The sequence below is a fragment of the Orcinus orca genome, chromosome 2, assembly GCF_937001465.1.
Source record: "Orcinus orca chromosome 2, mOrcOrc1.1, whole genome shotgun sequence".
NCBI lineage: Eukaryota > Metazoa > Chordata > Mammalia > Artiodactyla > Delphinidae > Orcinus > Orcinus orca.
The window spans coordinates 122,267,138-122,288,726 of NC_064560.1; the positions used below are offsets into that span (position 1 = coordinate 122,267,138).

The window sequence follows — 21,589 nt, forward strand, 5'->3', positions numbered from 1 at the left end:
ATTTTAAAGCCATTGTTTTTATTGTTTTCCAGTTAGGAAAATTAAAGCATCATAGTTCTAGATTATTTATCAAATGAGAGATTGAAGTCAAGAATATTTGCCACGGCTTTCCGCACCAGATAAGGGTCAAAACGGCTTTGTTCTGGATTCCCATCACAACTTAAAGGGAAACTTTAACAATGTCCGGAGCCCTTGATGTCCTGCAAATGGAGGAGGATGTCCTCAAATTCCTTGCAGCAGGAACCCACTTACGTGGCACCAACCTTGACTTCCAAATGGAACAGTACATCTACAAAAGGAAAAGTGATGGCATCTACATCATAAATCTGAAGAGAACCTGAGAGAAGCTTCTGTTGGCAGCTCGTGCCATTGTTGCCATTGAAAGCCCAGCTGATGTCAGTGTCATATCCTCCAGGAATACTGGCTAGCGAGCTATGCTGAAGTTTGCTGCTGCCACTGGAGCCACTCCTACTGTTGGCCGCTTCACTCCTGGAACCTTCACGAACCAGATCCAGGCAGCCTTCCGGGAGCCAAGACTTCTGGTGGTTACTGATCCCAGGGCTGACCACCAGCCTCTCACAGAGGCCTCTTACGTTAACCTGCCTACCATTGCTCTGTGTAACAGAGACTTTCCTCTGCGGTATGTGGACATTGCCATCCCATGTAACAACAAGGGAGCTCACTCAGTGGGTCTGATGTGGTGGATGCTTGCCTGGGAAGTTCTGCGCATGCGTGGCACCGTCTCCCGTGAACACCCATGGGAGGTCATGCCTGATCTCTACTTCTACAGAGATCCTGAAGAGATTGAAAAGGAAGAGCAGGCGGCAGCTGAGAAGGCTGTGGCCAAGGAGGAATTTCAAGGTGAATGGACTGCTCCAGCTCCTGAGTTCACTGCTACTCAGCCTGAGGTGGCGGACTGGTCTGAGGGTGTGCAGGTGCCCTGTGTGTCTATTCAGCAGTTCACCACTGAAGACTGGAGTGCTCAGCCTGCTACTGAAGACTGGTCTGCAGCTCCCACTGCTCAGGCCACTGAGTGGGTAGGAACAACCACTGAGTGGTCTTAAACTGTTCTTCCACAGACTTTAAAATGGAAATAGGTTGATGGAAAATAAACAGTTTCTAAAAAAAAAAAAAAAAAAAAGAATATTTGCTACCTAGGTGTAAGGATTGAACTGAACTTGAGAATATTCCATGCTAAACCTAAATTGGATGGGTTAAGGTCTGGCTTAAGAATGTCTTTGACCCATTGTGTAGTCCTTTTTACCTTGATTAGGAATTCTCTGAGAACTATTTTAAAATATAGCCACCCTTAAAAGAATATGAACAAAATTAAAATCAGAATGACTTCCTACTTTTTCTCTAGAAGATAAATGTAAAAACTTGAGTTTCGGAAGTTTCTTAATGAAGGAACAAAAGTACGATCAGGGGGGCTTCCCTGGTGGCGCAGTGGTTGAGAGTCCGCCTGCCGATGCAGGGGACACGGGTTCGTGCCCCGGTCGAAGATCCCACATGCCGTGGAGCGCCTAGGTCCGTGAGCCATGGCTGCTGAGCCTGCGCGTCCGGAGCCTGTGCTCCACAGCGGGAGAGGCCACAACAGTGAGAGGCCCGCGTACTGCAAAAAAAAAAAAAAAGTATGATCAGAGTTTTATTTTAGGGTTAACTTTTCAGGAACATATTTACTCTGTTTATTAAAAAAACAAAGAAACAAACAACTAGACTGACTCTCCAGTACACAAATCAACTCAATGGTTCCTAAAATGTTTTCTCTGTGTAAAACAGAGACCGAGCCTTTGTTTTTCACTAGGAAGTTGAAGAAAAGTTGTAATGTGCAACTAACTTTTCTATGTTTTTTATCTTTTATGTGAAACATTATGAATATTTCGAGGAAGAATTACACTTGTTAGAAATTGACCCATTTAGCAGTTTAGAGGACTAATTGAGTTTTTGACTAAGCTGAATACTCATGCTAACAGGAAGGCTGCTCTGGCATCCATGAGAGTCACTTTGCTGAAAAGTGAAAAAACAAGCTAAGAGGCCATGGTTTTCAACAGAAAGTGATATAACCATGAAAGGAAGCTTCTAATGTTTTTCCATATCTTAGGTTGTTATTATTATTGTCATTGATTGTCATTATGAAATTAGGGGAAATATCTTTTGGAAAGAGGACGGGCAATGAGAGAGGGAAAAAAGGGAAGAAATACACGGACAGTCGTTTGAATGGAGAAATTCGTATAATGCGTAAATCAAACTAAGCCCCATTTTATTTAACGTTAAAAATTATCATGAAAAGAGAGTACATGTTAAAATCTGCTGGCTTGCAGTTTATTCCTAGTAGAAACAAAATGCTGGACAATACCAGATTTGTGTAGGCATGGTGCCTTGTTCATATTTGGGTACCCCAGTTATTTGTTAAATGAATAAGTAAATGCCAGTGAACAAAGCAGTGGAAGTTTAGCCTTCATGTGAACAAGTATGTAGTAAAATAACCTACACTGCTTGTAGAATGATAGGTTGAGTTATTATTTAAATCACAACAAGGACCCCCAAATCAATATATGCTTGTTAATAAAAATAGCCCTAGCACTCTCATTCTCCTTGATCACTAGATTACATTGCCAGCAGATGCAGTTCTGAGAAAAGGTAGTGAATATCAAATTAAATTGACTTGGATCATATTGAGCTTCTTGTTAGTATGCTGAAAACATTTGCAAGGTGGAGAGTATAGCCATCAGTGATCTATTCATTGACTGTAGCAATATGATTTGACTCATAGAAGGTATAAGATTCAGGACTGAGAATAGGAAGCTTCTAATCAAGGGAGAGCCCATCACTGACTTCCTAACCATCAGCATTATATGGAGTGGTTATGATACTGATTATGTTGTGGCATACACTGATACATTCATTAGCCTGGAAAATAGAGGACTTACTTAAAGGATAGGACCAAAAACTGTCCTCATATTCATGATAGGGGTGAACCTAGAAAAATATGACAACTTCCTTAAAATTATTAACTTTACCTCTTATCTCATCAACTTCTTAACCTTTTTGCCCAGTGGAAAACAAGCCGCATTACAGTCTGTGACCTTGTTGACATTCAGAAGACTGAATGGTTGCTTTAGCAAGCTAGTTGTTATGGGTATGTTATTGCAGGAACCTACTCCTGCTTCTTTCTATTGACACTGCTGCAGCTGTTGGCAAAGTACTTTCTGAGTTAAATGGGAAGCTCGCCATCATGACACCTCTGCACCTATGCCCACCAGGCACACCTGTCAAATACACAGTGGTCAGAAAGTAATGGAACAAGCATCTGCTAGACCCACAAACTTGTGATTTTCCTTTGCTGCTGTGACTAGTTATTCTCTTTAATACTTAAACAAGTTCAGTTATTGATAAAATGATTTTGGCTATGACAAACATGCTATTCACATTAGGACCCTGGGGCCTCTATCCCTATAGCAGTAGCCGGCAGACCATCTCTCTTAACTCTTCCCTCGTTATCTTCCCTTTCCTCCTCAAACACACAGTGGAATAATTACTATTTCACATCTAAACCTTTTCCCAGATTTCCATGGACGTAGGTTCGGGGCCAGAGATATTCTTGTATTCTGTGTCATTAGTAAAATTTGATTTGAACAGAGGAGGTACACATATCAGCCTAAAATGCATTTGTAATCAAAAGGTAAGTTAAGTCTTATAATCATCAGAAAAATAACTTGTGGGGGGAAAGGAAGGGAAGGGAGGGAGGGAAGGAGAGATGGGGAGAGAAAGAAAGAGACGGAGGAAGGGAGGAGGGGAGAGAGGATTCTGCCTTGGTGTAAGTTCTATAAGTCCTGCACTTAGACTGTTTCATTTGGTTCTGGTTGTAGTATCTCAAGAGAAATTTTGTCAAGAGCAAAGGGAATTGGAAAGGAGTATGAGAAGGAAGAACAAGGTCATTCTATATTTAGTGTTCTAGAACTGGCAAGAGACAAATTTAGGAAAATAGAAAAGTATAGAGTGGCTTTCTCAGGGAAGAGCAAACTACTGGAACTTGCTACTCTGAGAGCTACAACATTGTGGGAATGGTTAAATAAGTTATTCCCATGGGATATCCCATTAAATATCCCAATGGGATAGTTCAGTGCTAAAGCCTATATATTAACACATAAAAATGCATATGATTTAACGAGATAGAAAATTACACGTATACTTTGACAACATCTATGTAAAAACAACTGTATGAATTGAGACTAAAAGGGAAGATCAAAAGATCAAATTGTATTGACTCCCACAGTAGGCAGGCCCATTCCTAGCAACAGCGAAGCCTGTACTTACCACTGGTGGCCATTTCTTAACTGTACTTCCTGGGAAGTGGGGAAATGTGGGATGAGGTGAGGGGAATGAGTAGAAAATTTCTAAATAACTAACCTTATGCTTTGATAACCATGTGACAACCTGTGCAAAATATCTGTGTCTTATGGTAGACAAGGAATAAGAGGATTCTCTAATTTTCTCCCAAGAGGTGATTTTATTTTTAAAAGTGAGAGTTGGGAGAAAGGAGTGAATGCGGGATGGGGAAGAGAGACTCTAGTGCTCATATAAGCTCATGACTTTTCTGTTAAAAATGAGGGACCTGGACTTCCCTGGTGGCGCAGTGGTTGAGAGTCCGCCGGCTAATGCAGGGGACATGGGTTCGTGCCCCGGTCCGGGAAGATCCCACATGCCACGGAGCGGCTGGGCCCGTGAGCCATGGCCGCTGAGCCTGCGCGTCTGGCGCCTGTGCTCCGCAATGGGAGAGGCCACAACAGTGAGAGGCCCGCGTACCGCAAAAAAAAAAAAAAAAATGAGGGACCTGAGACTGAAAGGGGATTTTTGTTGTTGTTCTTGTTTTGTATTTTAAACATTTTATCATTCTAGATCTATTTGGGACAAGCCTGTGAACTTACAAACATCCAAGAGCATGGTTAGGAAGACATTTGAGATAGTTATTAGGGGCAGGGGCTTTTAAACTTCTGAACTATCCAGAGAGAAAGTACTAACTATTAAACTATGACCTTGCGTGGTGCTGGACTTAAGAGTCTTGTATCTGCTCAACCTATAGCAAGTGAAGAGGATGGTTTGCAGAGTGATGAACTCATGTTGCATAGGCTTCTTTCTAGTATTGAAAAAAGAATACAACTCTGTGCAGTCAACAATAATAGGCCATTTTAACAGATGGCAATCTTTTGTTCTGTGGTCTTCCATTCGTGTGGTATTTGGTGTTTCTAAACTGTTATATGATTTTTACACTATTGGGTAATGTTAGTAGAATAATAATTGTTTTTTTAAATACCTCATACTTGGAGTAATGGCTTTGGAATGACAGTGGATAATATTAACTAAATAAGTTTGAAGATCAGTTTTGTGTCTTGGTTTTGTTATTTTTAACTATGATTTTGAGTTATCTTTTTCCCTCCATTGTATTGAGAGTTGATTAAATTTTTGATAGATTGGCAGGGTTAGTATTCTTTTTCTTTTCTCTCCTCCCCCTGACCCCCACCCCCAAAATATAGAGATTGATTAAAAAAGAGGTTTTTTGAGGGTTTTTTGGTTTTGGTTTTGGTTTTACTGTCAGTAGTTAACCATATTATTGAGCTCTACTTTCTCAACTTCTGACTATGGATATGGTTACAAAAAATTTAGGAGTACCCTTCCCAGGACAAGAAAACTTGCTATGTGAAAAAGGAACACAGTTTAGAGAATAGAGTTGATTCCAACTCTACTAGACAACTTTGTATCTTGGTGTCATTGATGGTTTCCAAAATGTGTAAATATTTGTAAATTCACTCCTGAACAACAGCAAAAATAACAACTGCTGTATAAGGAAGAACTCACTAATACCTCTTTCTTGATTCCATAATATTTTATTTTTAGATTTCATTAAATTTCATTCATTTATTTAACAAATATTCATTGAGTACTTACTGTGTGACAGGCCCTATGCTTACTGCTAGGAGTATAATGGTGAGCATCTGCTTAGAGTCTAGTAATTAATGTCTATGTTAATTACTAATTAATTACATAATTAGTTGTTAGTGTCTACAGATATTAATCAAATAAACCATCTAAAACATAAAATTGCAGCTACGACAAGTACTACAAAGGAGAAGTACATGAGGCCATGAGGAGGAATTTAAACTGGTCAAGGATTATGAAAGGCTTTCTTGAAGTGAGGTTTGAGTGTAAGAAATTTGTCCAATTGAACAGTATCTGACTAAGTGCTGGGAAGGAAGAGTGTTTCCATCCCACCGATGGCTGTGAGCAAAGGCCTCTAGCAGGCAGGAGAGCAGCCTGGTGCATAGTATGAGGCTGAGAGAAAGCTAGTGTGGCTGCAGTGCTGAGAGTGAAAGTTGAGAGTGATATGTGAAGAGGCTGAAGTAGGTAGATTTGGGTAGAATTTACTTAGGTGGTTTTATTTGTAAGTACTCATCAAGGTGTCCACTTTGATACACTTTTCTATATGTGCATTCTACCTCAATTAAAAAGTTTGCTTAAAATTTGTTTGGGTTCACTTTAGAGAATATTTTAGAAGGGTCCAAAGTTTTATACAAAAGAGCACCTTAGTAATTCTCTTATATCCACTCCTGGTTACCACTCTCCCTTCACTAAAGGCAGCCACTATCCTGGCTTCAATCACCATGGGTTATTTTTGTCTATTGTTAAACATAAAATAATTGGAATCATAATATTTATGAGTTTATATCTGGCTTCTGTTGATCCGTTTTATGTCTATGAGATACTTCTGTGTTTGCACAGAGCAGTAACTTGGTGCACTTTTATTGTAGCATAGTATCCCAATGTATAAATATACCATATTTTGTTTATTCATTCTACTATGGATGGTCATTTGGGCTCTTTCTAGTTTGGGGCTGTTACAGAATATTTTGTACATATCTTTTGGTGTACTTGTAGGCTCATTTCCATTAGAAATGTGTATAGGAGTCAGATTGCTGGGTTATAGGGTATGCCTATGTTCAGCTTTAGTAGATATTACCATATAGTTTTCCAAAATGGTTGTTCCAATTTATACTCCCACCAGTAATATATGAGAGGTCCAGTTGTTCCGCGTCCTTGTCAGCAAATGGCATTGCCACTTTAAAAAAAAAAAAAAAAGTCATTCTGGTGGTATATAATGTTATGCATTATGATTTTAATTTGCATTTCTCTGCTGAGATTGAAAAGTTTTTATATGTCTTTTGTCCATTTCGATTTTTTTAAAATTTATTTTCTTTTTGGCTACATTGGGCCTTCGTTGCTGCGCGTGGGCTTTCTCTAGTTGTGAGCGGGGGCCACTCTTCATTGCGGTGCACGGGCTTCTCATTGCAGTGGCTTCTCTTGTTGCAGAGCACGGGCTCTAGGCGCACGGGCTTCAGTAGTTGTGGCTTATGGGCTCTAGAGCCCAGGCTCAGTAGTTGTGACTTAGTTGCTCCATAGCATGTGGGATCTTCCAGACCAGGGCTCAAACCCATGTCCCCTGCATTGGCAGGTGGATTCTTAACCACTGCTCCACCAGGGAAGGCACCATTTCGATATTCTTTTTTGGTAGTGCCCTGTCAAATCTATTGACAGTTTTTCTGTTTGATCCTCTCTTTCTCTCATATTGACTTAGGAGTTCTTTATATTTCTGATATTGTTAAGTCCTTTGTTAGATAAATGAGTTGCAAATATTTTTTATTCTGTGGTAGAAAAATATCTTCTACTCTGCTTAAAAATTTTAAATTATCAATTTTTTCCTTTATTATTAGATAAGGCATCTCTATACCTTGGTTTTGGAATCTTTACCTATCCAAAAGTCAGAAAAGTATTCTCCTATACAGTCTTTTAGAAGCTATTATTCACTTACACATTTAGATGTGCACTTGAAATTGATTTGAGTATAGTGTGAACTAGGGGTAAAGATTCATTTTTTTTTTGTCCCAAATGGATATCCATTTGTCCCAGTATTATATATTGAAAAGACCTCACTATACCACATTGTCATCTTTGACGTAAATTAAGTGATCTTATACATGTGGATCTGTTTCTGAATTCCCTATTTTCTTCTGTTGGTTCATTTGTTCCTTCTTGTGCCATTAGAACACTTTTTAAATTACTGCAGCTTTATAATAAGTTTACTATCTGGTAGTGTAATTTCTCCAACTTTTTTCTTTTTTAAGAGTGCTGTGCTTTTTTCCCAGCTATTTTAGATCAGGTTGCCAGTTTCTACAAAAATAATCCACTGGCATTTTGATTGGGATTATACTGAATCTATAAATTAATTAGAAGAGATCCGGCATCATTACAATATTGAATCTTTAATCCATGAATGTAGTATATCCCTCCATTTATTTGAGTCTTCTTTAATTCCTCTTAATGTTTTGAAGTTTTTTGTGTAGAAGTCATTCACATACTTTTTTAGATTTATGTCTGAGTGTTTTTGATGCTAATGCCAATGTGTATTAGTTTGTTAGGGCAGCCATAACAAAGTACCGCAGAGTGAGTGGCTTAAACAATAGAAATTTATTTCCTCACAGTTTAGAGGGTAGAAGTCCAAGATCAAGGTGTCAGTAGGATTGGTGTCATTCTGAGGCCTCTTTCATTGGCTTACAGATGACCTTCTCCCTATGTCTTCATATGGTCTTCCTGTGTCTGTGAGTATATCTGTGACCTAATATAAGGTATAGAAGACCTACTCTTCTTATAAAGACATAGTCATAGTGGAGTAGGGCCCACGCATATGACCTCATTTTACTGTATTTACTTCTTTCAAGGACTCATCTCCAAATACAGTCACATTCTGAGGTACTGGAGGTTTAAGACTTCAACATTCGAATTTTGTGGAGACATAGTTCAGCCCATAATACAGTGATATCAAATTATTTGTTGCTGACATATAGACATACAATTTTAATTTTGCATATTGACCTTGTATTATATAGTGATCTTGCTAAACTCACTTATTAATCTAATAGTGTTTCTGTTAACTGTTTTGGATTTTTGTGCATAATTACATCACCTGTGAATAATGGCAGTTTTATTCCTGATCTCAGAATGAAAGCCTTTAGTTATTTCACTGTTAAGAAGATACCTGCCATGGGCTTTTTGTAGACACTTATCAGATTACGGTAGCTTTCTTTCTATTGCTCATGTTTCTTGTTTGTTTGTTTGTTTTTTAACCATGAACTGACTTTGAAGCTCTTAGACTGTATGAATGTTAATTGTTGCTGTAATGGAGACAAGTTGGTAGAATTTATTGATGGATAATTTTGATATGGAGAATGGTGGAAAAGAAGTTTCTTGTTTGAAGTATGAAGTTTTGTTGAAAAAGTTAAGAATTCAGCAAAAGTTAAGAATTCAGCCATCTAATATTTCTAAAGATACAGGTATTTATAATCATCAACAGTTGAGTATTTTAACATGATTTTTATTTTTTTAGTTCTTGCCAACTAATGTTGTTATCCAGTTTATTTTCAGTTAATAATGGAAATAACTGCTCTGGTTTCTTTGCTTTGGTATTTTGGAGTTTGGTGCTCCAAAATAGTGAGTATGTGCAAAAGTTAAACTGTGCATTGCACAAATAGCTATCATTTTAGAGAAATCTGAAAATCATTAAAAAGTATGTCATTCAGAAATAGATGGATGACAAGTAGTAGTAATGATGGTAATAGTAATAATAATAATTGTTAGTAATAATAACTAAAGGCAGTAATAGTAATAATAACTAAAGGTAATATTTTTTGAGCAAATAAAAATTGCCTACTTTTGAGCAGGCACTGTTCTAAGTGATTTACATGTATTAATATACTCCTTACATTAACTCTATACTACTGTTTTATCTTTCCTTTTTACAGATAAGGAGACTGAGTCACAGAAAGATAAGTAACTTTTGCCAGGCCGCACAGCTAATAAATGATTGAATCATAATTTGAACCTAGGCAGTTGGCTCCAGAGCTTTCTCTAGAAGGCTATATTAGGCTGGGATAGAAATCTTCAATTTTAAAATAGAATCTTAAAATAGGTAGTATTACATTTTAATCTCAGATTCAGAAAATACAGCAGGAGCAATAAAAATGTTATTAAAATACCCTCATCTGAAATACAAGAGTTCTCCACATTATGACTTCATTATTTGTCCCTGTGCATTTACTAGGTACATGGTTCCTCTCCCTTCTGTTATTCTTAAGCCGTTTGTCTAACTCTCTGCCCAATTACTCCCCTTCTTACCTCAAGCCACTTCACATGTTTTATTTGTGACTACGGATGAGAGAACGTTGGTAGATCAGCATGAATCTACTACTTTTGAATAAAGAACTTAAAAGTTAGTGACCTTCCTAAGGTAGAAGATAGAACCATGTTAAAGATGACACTAAAAATCAGATAAAAGTAGTTCACACATTTGGAACTATGTTTGTCAAGTTCTGTCTAGTGTCTAGTAAACCAAAATAGTGGACTTCATTATTCGTTTTTTTCTATACCTTTGCCCTGATGTTTCAGTGTAGTGGTTACAAGTCCAGACTCTGGAGCCAACCTGCCCTAGTAGTTGTATGTTCTTGAATAAGTTACTTAATCCCTCTGTGCTTCAGTTTTCTTATTAGTAAAATCAAAAGTAAAGGAACATACCTTATGAAGTTATAATGAAGATGGAATAAGATAATACATGTGAAACCCTTAGCAAAGAGCATGCACTTATTTAACACCTCAGTGATTGTTAGCAATACTCTCAGACTTGAAAATCTCAGACAGTGAAGGCCATGGGAAATAATCCTTAGTGAGAAAATGTTTCTGAATCTTAGGAAATCTTATTCCTATAGATTACTATTACTGATAAGGAGGAAATTTGTGGATTACCTTCTAGCACCCACATGATAAACAATTTTCATTTGTTAGTTGGCAAATATTCTTATTTCTGAGTGAAAAACTTGAATAACGTAATAGGTGAATTTAATTGTCTTCCTTCATTGGCCGCATGTTTGATGTTTGACCATGGAAGTTCAGATGATTAATTGAAAATGCCACTGAGAAAGTGATTATAGGAAGAACTTGAAAGAACTTGGTTTAGGACATTAATTTCAGTAACAGTCTACTTTGTAGAAAAATTTTATCTACAAATCCAGTCATTTCACTTTTGACCAAGCAAGGTAGTCAGCTAACCTTATGGCATTCTTGTTGACTCTGTGCCAGGCACTGTATATCGATATCCATTAATTTTCTCTTCCCTAATGTTGTGCGGCCTTTTATCTGTCTTCATTTTTCTATTCTTTAAAAAAGAAATATATACATATATATGTATCTTTAAATTCCCAAAGCAAGCTGAGATGGCACAGTGTGTTTAAGCATTGTGGATTTCGTCAGACATCACATTCTTCCAGATATATTTTTCCAAATGGAAAGATGGCTCAACATTTTCTATTATTATTTTAGATGAAATGTTCTGCAATATGTTGTTGACATTGTACTGAAGTAAATACTGTATGCTCAAGTCTCTCAGGAACCCTCATGAAAATGAGATGCGTGTCCCAGGAGGCTATCTCAGAAAAGAAAAATTCTAAATAAAATAGCATGAATGAAGAGGCACACAAGAATTTATTATAAGAAAATATACTTTTTGTACATTCCTGGACCTAAAGAAAGTGAAAGGTTGGCACAACAGATTGCTCTCATTATATGGCTCTATGTGGTCACGTACACATAATAATTTATAATAGTTTTCCTTTTCTAGTCAAATAGACTGAAGGTATTTTGTTTTACAATGATGGAACATAGTTCATTTATTAACTATATTCCACATTCACTTGATCCACTACAAATCTCTCTTTATAACTGACAATTCAGACTGCTTTCTTTTCTGGTTTCGGGGGATATATTTTCCTTTAAGAGGGACTAAATGGGAGCCACAGAAATCTCAGACTTCACTTAGTGAAGTGCAGATTCACCCAAGAATTGAGGTGCAGTTGAAAAAGGGCCAGGGATCCTAGAGTAGATTTAGTCCAAGTACAAAGATAAATGCTCAGTCTTCTTTTAGCCTTGGGTGTTTTAAGTTTAGGTGCACCTCCTGCATGAAGAGCATTGCTTCAGGGCTTATGCATTTTCAGTAATTTTGTCTAATTGTTTGCTTGCCAAAAATAGTTTATTGCTTTTTGCTACTTTTTAAAAGTAATCGTTATTAGGTTGTTAATTAAGAAAAATGTTTAAAAAATCTTGTAATCCCATATCCAGATAACCTTTGCTGACATTCTAAAAAATAGTGCATTATTAGACAAATAGAACTGCACATGAAGGTATAGAATTTGTTTTCCATCCCCCCAAAGTAAAACATTTAATAGTTTTTATATATTGCACCAGAAAAAATGGTTTTTATATTTAATATTTCATTATGTAAATGAAAAGCATCTTATTCTGTGTACACTGTAATATGAACATGAGAAAGATATGGACCCTTTCCTGCAAAAGTTTGGTGAATAAGTTTTGGTTGTAATTCTAGTTAATATTTATTAGTATGCATCTTATTCTACTTATGATGTATTAGTTGGGTCTTTTTTAATCTAGAAAAAAGTGTTTTAAGGACAGAAGGGAAGCCAATGTCATAAAACTCTAGAGCAAGGGACTGGAGTACTTTCAAAACTCTTCTCTCTTATTTCTGCTTCTCTTTAAAAATCCACTCTATTTTCTCTGAAAAGGCTGGTTTTCTCAGATCCCCAGATTACATGGTAGAAAACATGGCTGCTCCTAGTTTTCAAGGTTATAACTCCCTTTTCAAGAGTCCGTCTTAGCCTGAGATTGAAATCTATTAGTTTCAATTTCAAATTTCTGAGAAACAACTGTTGGCCAGCTTGGAGTGCCCAGTTTTGAACCAATTAGTTATCTCCACAGGGACCAAATCATCTTGTAAAAAATAGTTGTGGTTACCACATGGATGGTAGGTGGGTGTTTTGCACAAAAGAGATGCTGGACAGACAACTAAGTATGTATTTACTGTATTCATTGGCTGAAATTACAAGATGCTAGGTGATTTTATAGCTTGCTATGCACAAAGTTGCAGTATCAACCTTGTATTTTTAGGGAATTTAATATTAATAAAATTCAGAGTCTCATTTTTTCCTGAATTAAAATGTCTATGGCCCTCAACCAGATTTTTAAATTCCCTTTGCCTGATTATAATTTCCTTTCCTCATCATTTCTGTCTCTTTCATAGCTCTGTAGAACTTTATTTTACATAATGTACAATTCTTTTTTTGTTCTTTTCAAACTAATATTTAATTACTTAAACTAACTAGTGATTTTTGGTCTCCTAAACTCCAGAACCATTTAGGGAAGAATAGTGGGTGCTAGGAAGGGCCCTGGACTCAGAAGCAGGAGTTCCAGTGTGAGTTTTGAATTCCCCACTTACTTACCATACTACTATAATCCAAATAGAGCAATACTATAAACTGTCAATTTAATTACAGGCTAGTGTGAGAAGGATCAAATAAGATAATATATGTGAAATTACTTCATAAATTCAGAAATATTCTATCCAAACAGTTTTTAGACATTTGACTTGGACAGAGGGAGAGTGAAGCATGAGAAAAGGAAGCCTTGCCCTGCCAACTGATCAGAGACTGATGAAGGCACGTGATTTGTTAGAAGAACAAAAGAGAGTTGAAAAGAACAGCTGGCCACATTTATGATATGTATAAATAAGAAATTACATTAGCTATTAAATATTGCTTACATCTAAAAATAATCCATGCTGATCTTTTGAGCAGAGTGTGAACCATAGAATAAACTTGTCTTTGTAATGACCTGATCCTGTAATGGGGTTGACAAGAGAGAATAAGACCATTTAGTTATTTTGACATAATAACATATCTTGACACCCGAACTGTGTAGTAATGATGTAAACATTAATAAGACAACACATGGCAACACAAAAAATCTTAATCCCCTTCTCCAAGAATTCCTAATTCTGAACTTTTGATGTGTTCCCCATGTGCCATTCAGTCCCCATCCCCCTCCCTGCCACCCATGGAACTTTTGGCTCTACTACTTACTACCTATGTGACCTTGGGCAAGTTATTAACTTTTTTTTTTTTTTTGCGGTACGCGGGCCTCTCACTGTAGTGGCCTCTCCCATTGCGGAGCACAGGCTCCGGACGCGCAGGCTCAGCGGCCATGGCTCACGGGCCTAGCTGCTCCGCGGCATGTGGGATCTTCCCGGACTGGGGCACGAACCCGCATCCCCTGCATCGGCAGGCAGACTCTCAAACACTGTGCCACCAGGGAAGCCCAGTTATTTAACTCTTTGTACCTTAGTTTTTTCATCTGAAGGATGTTAGTAATACCTACTGCAGAGTATTCTTGTGAAAATTAAATTACACTAATATATGTTAAATGTTTAGAACAGTATCTGGTATGTGGTAAGTGGTCAAAAAATGTTAAAATAATCATTTTATTATTTTTTCATTTAACAACATTTTCATTATTTTGCTACTTTGTAGAAACTTCTGAAATTTTGTTAAAAATAAATGTTTACTTGCATTTAGTTTCTGAAAATAATACTTTCTCTCTCGTGAAATTTTTATTAGGAAAAATTTCAAACATACACAAAAGTAGAAGGAATAGTGTAACTAACCCAATTACCCATTACATATTGCGTTTGACAGCCTCTAACATGGTCCCCAATATCTCTGCTTTCTAGTGTTCCTGCCCTTTTGTAATCTTCTCCCTTTGCATGTGGGCTGGACCTAATGACTTTTTTTTTAATTTTTAAAATTTGTTTATTGATATTTATTTATTTTTGTATCTTGGCTGCACTGCACGGCATGCAGGATGGTTCCACAACTAAGGAATTCCTTGTTAATTATTTGTATTTTATAGTTTTATTGAGGTATAAATGGCAGTGTGCTATAAAATACTCATTGTAAGTGTACAATTCAGTGACTTCAGTAAATTTATAGAGTTGGACAATCAACCACCATCTAGCTTTAGAACATTTTTACCTCCACCAGTTTTCCTGTGCTATTTGTCCTTGTTCCCATACCCCAACCCAAGGCAACCATTAACCTGCTTTCTGTCTCTATGGATTTGCTTCTTCTAAACATTTAATGTAAATGAAATCATCTAATATGTAGTCTTCTGTATGTGATTTCTTTCTCTTAGCATAATGTGTTTTCTAGGTTTATCTACGTTGTACATGTATCAGTGTTTTATTCCTTTTTGTTGCTGAATAGTATTCCATTATATAGGTATCTCACATTTTGTTTATCCATTCACCAATTAATGGAAAATTAAATTGTTTTCAGTTTTTGGCTAGTATATGTAATGCTGCTATGAATATTCACATGTAAATTGTGTGGACATGTGTTTTCATTTCTCATGCATAGGTACCAGGAATGAAATTGCTGGGTCATATGATAAATTTATCCTTAACTTTTAAAGAAGTTACCAAACTGTTTTCAATATGACTACACAATTTAAAATCCCCATCTGCAGCGAGTGAGGGTTTCCCTTTCTCTACATTCTCACCTCACTTGTAGACATTTTGATTTTAGATATCCTAGTGAGTGTGTATTGGAATTGCATTGTTTTAATTTGCATTTTGCTAATGACTAAAGATGCTAAGCATCTTTTATGTACTTATTAGCCATTCATGTTCTCTTTGGTAATACTCACTTTTTAGTTATGTTGTTTGAATTCTTATTATTCAGTTGCAAGAATTCTTCATATATTCTGTATACCAGTCTTTTAGCAGATATATTATTTGCAAATACTTTCTCTTAGTCCATGGCTTATCTTTTAATCTTCTTAACGGTATTTTTTGAAATGTGAATTTTTTAAGTTTTAAGAAGTCCAATTTGTCAATTTTTTCTTTTATGAACTGTGCTTTTGGTGGTGCTTTTAAGCTAAGGCCATTTGGGTATTCTTTTTTATTTTCTCTTAAGTGTTTTATAATTTCGGCTCTTACTTTAAGTCTGTGGTGTAATATATTTTTAGTTATTTTTTGGTATGTGGTGTGAGGAAAGGATTTGAATTAATCATTTGCACATAGATAATTATTTCAGTACCATTTGTTGAAAACTATTCTTTCCTCCATTTAATTGCCTTGAAAACTTTGTCAAAATTCAGTAAATGTGAAGGTTTATTTCTAGACTCTTAATTCTAAGTTTAAATGACCTATTTGCCTATTCTTACTCCAGTACCATTATCTTGATTATTTGATTTTATAGTAAATATAACATGTTTAATAATCAGGTACTATTCCCTTTTGTGTCCTATCTGCATAGGCTTACCATTGTCAGGAATGTGTAGCTAGCTTGGGCCCTCTCTTGTGTCTCCTGCATATATATGTGTAGAATTTATCAATTGGTTCTATGCTGTTTCATTTTCTGGGTCTCCTGTTATATGTCTGGCTAGTCTGACAGTCCATTGCTTCACCCAACCGGGATTGCAGCCTCAGCCTGAGTCCCTGGTCTTCTCACTTCATTTGCTGGGGAAATCACAGTTGGTACTGACGATGCCACTGGATGTGGAGATTTTTCCATGGCTCATTCCAAATCTAGTCAGCCTCCTCTATCAATAAAACTGGTGATTTTTTCAGCTTCCCCAGCCTTGATATGGGAGCAGCTCCAGGCAAGAATGCCACAGACTCCCAAAGTTCAGTAGTTTTTCACGTATTCAGTGTAACCACTTCTTAATTTGGTACATACCTTTGATCAATTTCCAGATCCCGGAGATAGTTGTTTCTGACAGTTTCTCCAGGTTTATCATTGCTTTTGTGGGGATAGGACTTGCTGAGAGTAAATCCACCAGGTCTTATTTTCTTTAACCTTTTTGTTATTTTTTTTTTCAAAAAAAATTTAAACATTTAAAAAGAAGGTAAAGGGGGGACGGAATCAAGATGGTGATGGGGGAAGACACTGAGTTAGCCTCTCCCCACAACTAGGGTGCCTGCTGGCTGACTCCCAAGGAGATGGAAGGAACCCCCAAGTGAACCGGTAGGATGTGGGGGGACTGAAGGGGGAGGAGAACTGGAGGCCAGACAGGATTGGTGCCACTGAGGCCAGGAAGATCAGGAGAGACAGGTGGGAGGGACCCTCTAGGAGGAGCAGGAGAGGAGAAGAGGGTGATTGCCCCACCCCCTTGGGCCCCAGGGAGCAGGCTGAGCTCCCAGGCAGATCCCCTGCCCTGAAAAGCCCCTTCCAGGCCATATATGTCCATGTAGGTCCTTGGAGGTATAGGAAGGAGGCCAAGGGGAAATCAGGAGAGGCAGGTGGGAGGGGCCCTGCGGGACCAGAGGAGCAGGAGAGGAGAGGAGGGCATTTGCTCTGCACACTCAAGCCCAGGAAGCCTGCTGCATTACCAGGTGCAGTCCCCCACCCTCTGAGACCAGGGGTGGAGGGCATGCCTGGGCCCCTTTCTGTTCTGTTGAGCCTAAACCCCTCTGCCGACAGCCCCCAGGGCCTTTTCCAGCCCTGTGGGTCCTAAGCATAGGCCACACCCACTGCCCAAACCTCAACCTTGCTTAGGCCCCGCCCTCCACAGCCAAGGCCTACCCCGCCCCCCTTTTTTTTCTCTTTTCCCTCCTCCTTTTTACTGTTGTGGTACTATTGTACCTTCTGGTTGTTGATTCATAAATATTTTTATTTTTATATTCTTTCTAACATATCTGTTAGTTTCCTAGTCTAATTTTATGTTTTACTTTGTTATTGTTCTCTTTTTTTTTTTGCCACCCCATGTGGCTTGTGGGATCTTGGCTCATGAGCCGGGGTTGGGCTGAAGTTCCTGCAGTGGGAGCTGTGTGTCGGAACCACTAGACTAACAGAGAACCTCAGACCCCAGGGAATATTCATCGAGGTGAGGTCTCATGGAAGTCCTCATCTCAGCATCAAGACCCAGCTCAACCCAACAGCCTACAAACTCCAGTGTTGGAAGCCTCAGGCCAAACAACCAGTAAGACAGGAACACAATCCCACTCATAAAAAAAAAAGAGACAGCAAAACAATATGTCACAGATGAAGGAGCAAGGTAAAAACCTACAAGACCAAATAAATGAAGAGGAAAGAGGCAATCTTCCTGAAAAAGAATTCAGAGTAATGTTAATAAAGATGATGCAGAATCTCAGAAATAGAATGGAGGCATAGATTGAGAAAATGCAAGAAATGTTTAACAAAGATAAAGACCAAGCAAACAGAGATGAACAACACAATAACTGAAATGAAAAATACACTAGGGGAATCAATAACAGAACAACTGAGGCAGAAGAATGAATAAGTGAACTGGAAGACAAAATGGTGGAAATAACTTCCGAGGAGCAGAATAAAGAAAAATGAATGAAAAGAATTGAAGACAATCTCAGAGACCTCTGTGACAACACTAAACACACCAGCATTTGAATTACAGGGGTCCCAGAAGAAGAAGAAGAGAAAAAGAAAGGGTCTACAAAAATATTTGAAGAGATTATAGTTCAAAACTTCCCTAACATGGGAAAGGAAATAGTTACCTAAATCCAGGAAGCACAGGGAGCCCCATACAGGATAAAACCTAGGAAAAACCCACCAAGACACATATTAATCAAACTAACAAAAATTAAATTCAAAGAAAAAAGATTAAAAGCAGCAAGGGAAAAACAAACAAAAACACACAAAGGAATCCCCATAAGGTTGTCAGCTGATTTTTCAGCAGAAACTCTGCAGGCCAGAAGGGAGTGGCAGGATATACTTAAAGTGATGAAAGAGAAAAACCTACAATCAAGATTACTCTACCCTGCAAGGATCTCATTCAGATTCGACAGAGAAATCAAAAGTATTCAGACAAGCAAAAGCTAAGAGAATTCAGCACCAACAAACCAGCTTTACAACAAATGCTAAAGTTCTCTCGGCGGAAAACATGAGAGAAGAAAAAGACCCACAAAAACAAACCCAAAACAATTAAGAAAATGGTAATAGGAACATACATATCCATAATAACCTTGAACATAAATGGATTAAATGCCCCAACCAAAAGACACAGACTGGCTGAATGGGTACAAAAACAAGACCCATATATATGCTGTCTACAAGAGACCCACTTCAGACCTAGGGACACATACAAACTGAAAGTGAAGGAATGGGAAAAGATATTCCGTGCAAATGGAAATCAGAAGAAAGCTGCAGTAGCAATACTCATATCAGATAAAATAGACTTTAAAATAAAGACAGTTACAAGAGATGAGGAGGGACACTACATAATGATCAAAGGATCAATCCAAGAAGAAGATACAACAATTATAAATGTTTATGCACCCAGCATAGGAGCCCCTCAATACATAAGGCAAATGCTAACAACCATGAAAGGAGAAATCGACAGTGACACAATAATAGATGGAGACTTTAACACCCCACTTACACCAATGGACAGATCATACAAAGAGAAAATAAAAAGGAAACACAAGCTTTAAATGACACAACAGACCAGGTAGATTTAATTGATATTTATAGGACATTCCACCCAAAAGTGGCAGAATACAGTTCTCAAGTGCACACAGAACGTTCTCCAGGATAGATCACATGGTGGGTAACAAATCAAGCCTCAGAAAATTCAAGAAAATGGAAGTTGTATCAAGCATCTTTTCTGACCACAGTGCTATGAGATTGGAAATCAATTACAGGAAAAAAACTGTAAAAAACACAAATATATGGAGGCTAAACAGTGCACTACTAAATAACCAAGAGATCACTGAAGAAATCAAAGAAGAAATTAAATAATACATAGAAACAAATGACAATGAAAATACGATGACCCAAAACCTATGAGATGCAGCAAAAGCAGTTCTAAGAGGGAAGTTTATAGCAGTACAATCCTACCTCAAGAAACAAGAAACATCTCAAACAATCTAACTGTATGCTTAAAACGACTAGAGAAAGAAGAACAAAAAACCCCAAAGTCAGTAGAAGGAAAGAAATCATAAAAATCAGAGCAGAAATAAATGAAATAGAAACAAAGAAAACAATAGCAAAGATCAGTAAAACTAAGATCTAGTTCTTTGAGAAGATAAACAGAATTGAGAAACCTTAGCTAGACTCATCAAGGAAAAAAGGGAGAGGGTGCAAATCAATAAAATTAGAAATGAAAAAGGGGAAGGCACAGCTGACATGGCAGAAATACAAAGGATTGTAAGAGACTACTACAAACAACTATATGCCAATAAAATAGACAACCACGAAGAGATGGACAAATTCTTGGAAAGGCACAGTTTTCCATGACTGAACCAGGAAGAATTAGAAAATATAAGCAGACCAATCACAAGTAATGAAATTGAAACTGTATTTAAAAATCTTCCAACAAACAAAAGTCCAGGACCAGATGGCTTCACAGGCGAATTCTGTCAAACATTTAGAGAAGGGCTAACACCAATGCTTCTTAAACTCTTCCAAAAAATTGCAGAGGGAGAAACACTCCCAAATTCATTCTACGAAGCCACCATCACCCTGATACCAAAACCAGACAAAGATATCACAAAAAAAGAAAATTATAGACCAATGTCACTGATGAACATAGATGCAAAAATCCTGAACAAAATACTAGCAAACAGAGTCCAACAACACATTAAAAGGATCATACACCATGATCAAGTGGGATTTATCCCAGGGATGCAAAGATTCTTCAATATACACAAATCAAACAGTGTGATACACCACATTAACAAATTAAGGACTAAAAACCATATGATCATCTCAATAGATGCAGAAAAAGTTTTTGACAAAATTCAACACCCATTTATGATAAAAACTCTCCAGAAAATGGGCATAGAGGGGAACCTACCGCAACATAATAAAGACCATATATGACAAACCCACAGCAAGCTTCTTACTCCATGGTGAAAAACTGAGAACATTTACACTAAGATCAGGAACAAGACAAGGATGTCCACTCTCACCACTCTTATTCAACATAGTTTTGGAAGTTCTAGCCACAGCAGTCAGAGAAGAAGAAGAAATAAAAGGAATACAGATTGGAAAAGAAGAAGTAAAACTGTCACTGTTTGCAGATGACTTGATACTATACATAGAAAATCCTAAAGATGCCACCAGAAACTACTAGAACTAATCAATGAATTTGGTAAGGTTGCAGGATACAAAATTAATGCACAGAAATCTCTGGCATTCTTATACCCCAACAACAAAAAATCAGAAAGAGAAATTAAGGAAACACTCCCATTTACCATCGCAACAAGAAGAATAAAACACTTAGGAATAAACCTGCCTAAGAGGGGCAAGACTTGTACTCAGAAAACTAAAACTGATGAAAGAAATCAAAGATGACATAAACAGATTGAGAAATATACCATGTTCTTGGGTTGGAAGAATCAATATTGTGAAAATGACTATACTACCCAAAGCAATCTACAGAGTCAGTGCAATCCCTATGAAACTACCAATGACATTCTTCACAGAATTAGAACAAAAAATTTTATAATTCGTATAGAAACACAAAAGATCCCAAATAGCCAAAGCAATCTTGAGAAAGATAAACAGAGTTGCAGGAATCAGGCTCCCCGACTTCAAACTATACCACAAAGTACAGTAATCAAGACAGTATGGTACTGGCACAAAAAACAGAAATGTAGATCAGT

At 37.4% G+C, this 21,589-nt stretch overlaps 1 protein-coding gene and 1 pseudogene across 12 annotated transcripts in view; both read left to right on the forward strand.

Annotated features, from left to right (window-relative positions):
* LOC125963399 (40S ribosomal protein SA-like) overlaps positions 1-21,255 on the forward strand; it is a 55,866-nt pseudogene extending 34,611 nt beyond the window's left edge.
* Positions 1-21,589, forward strand: part of DPH6 (diphthamine biosynthesis 6) — a 443,901-nt gene that overhangs the window by 51,110 nt on the left and 371,202 nt on the right. The gene's annotated exons all lie outside the window — the stretch shown is intronic.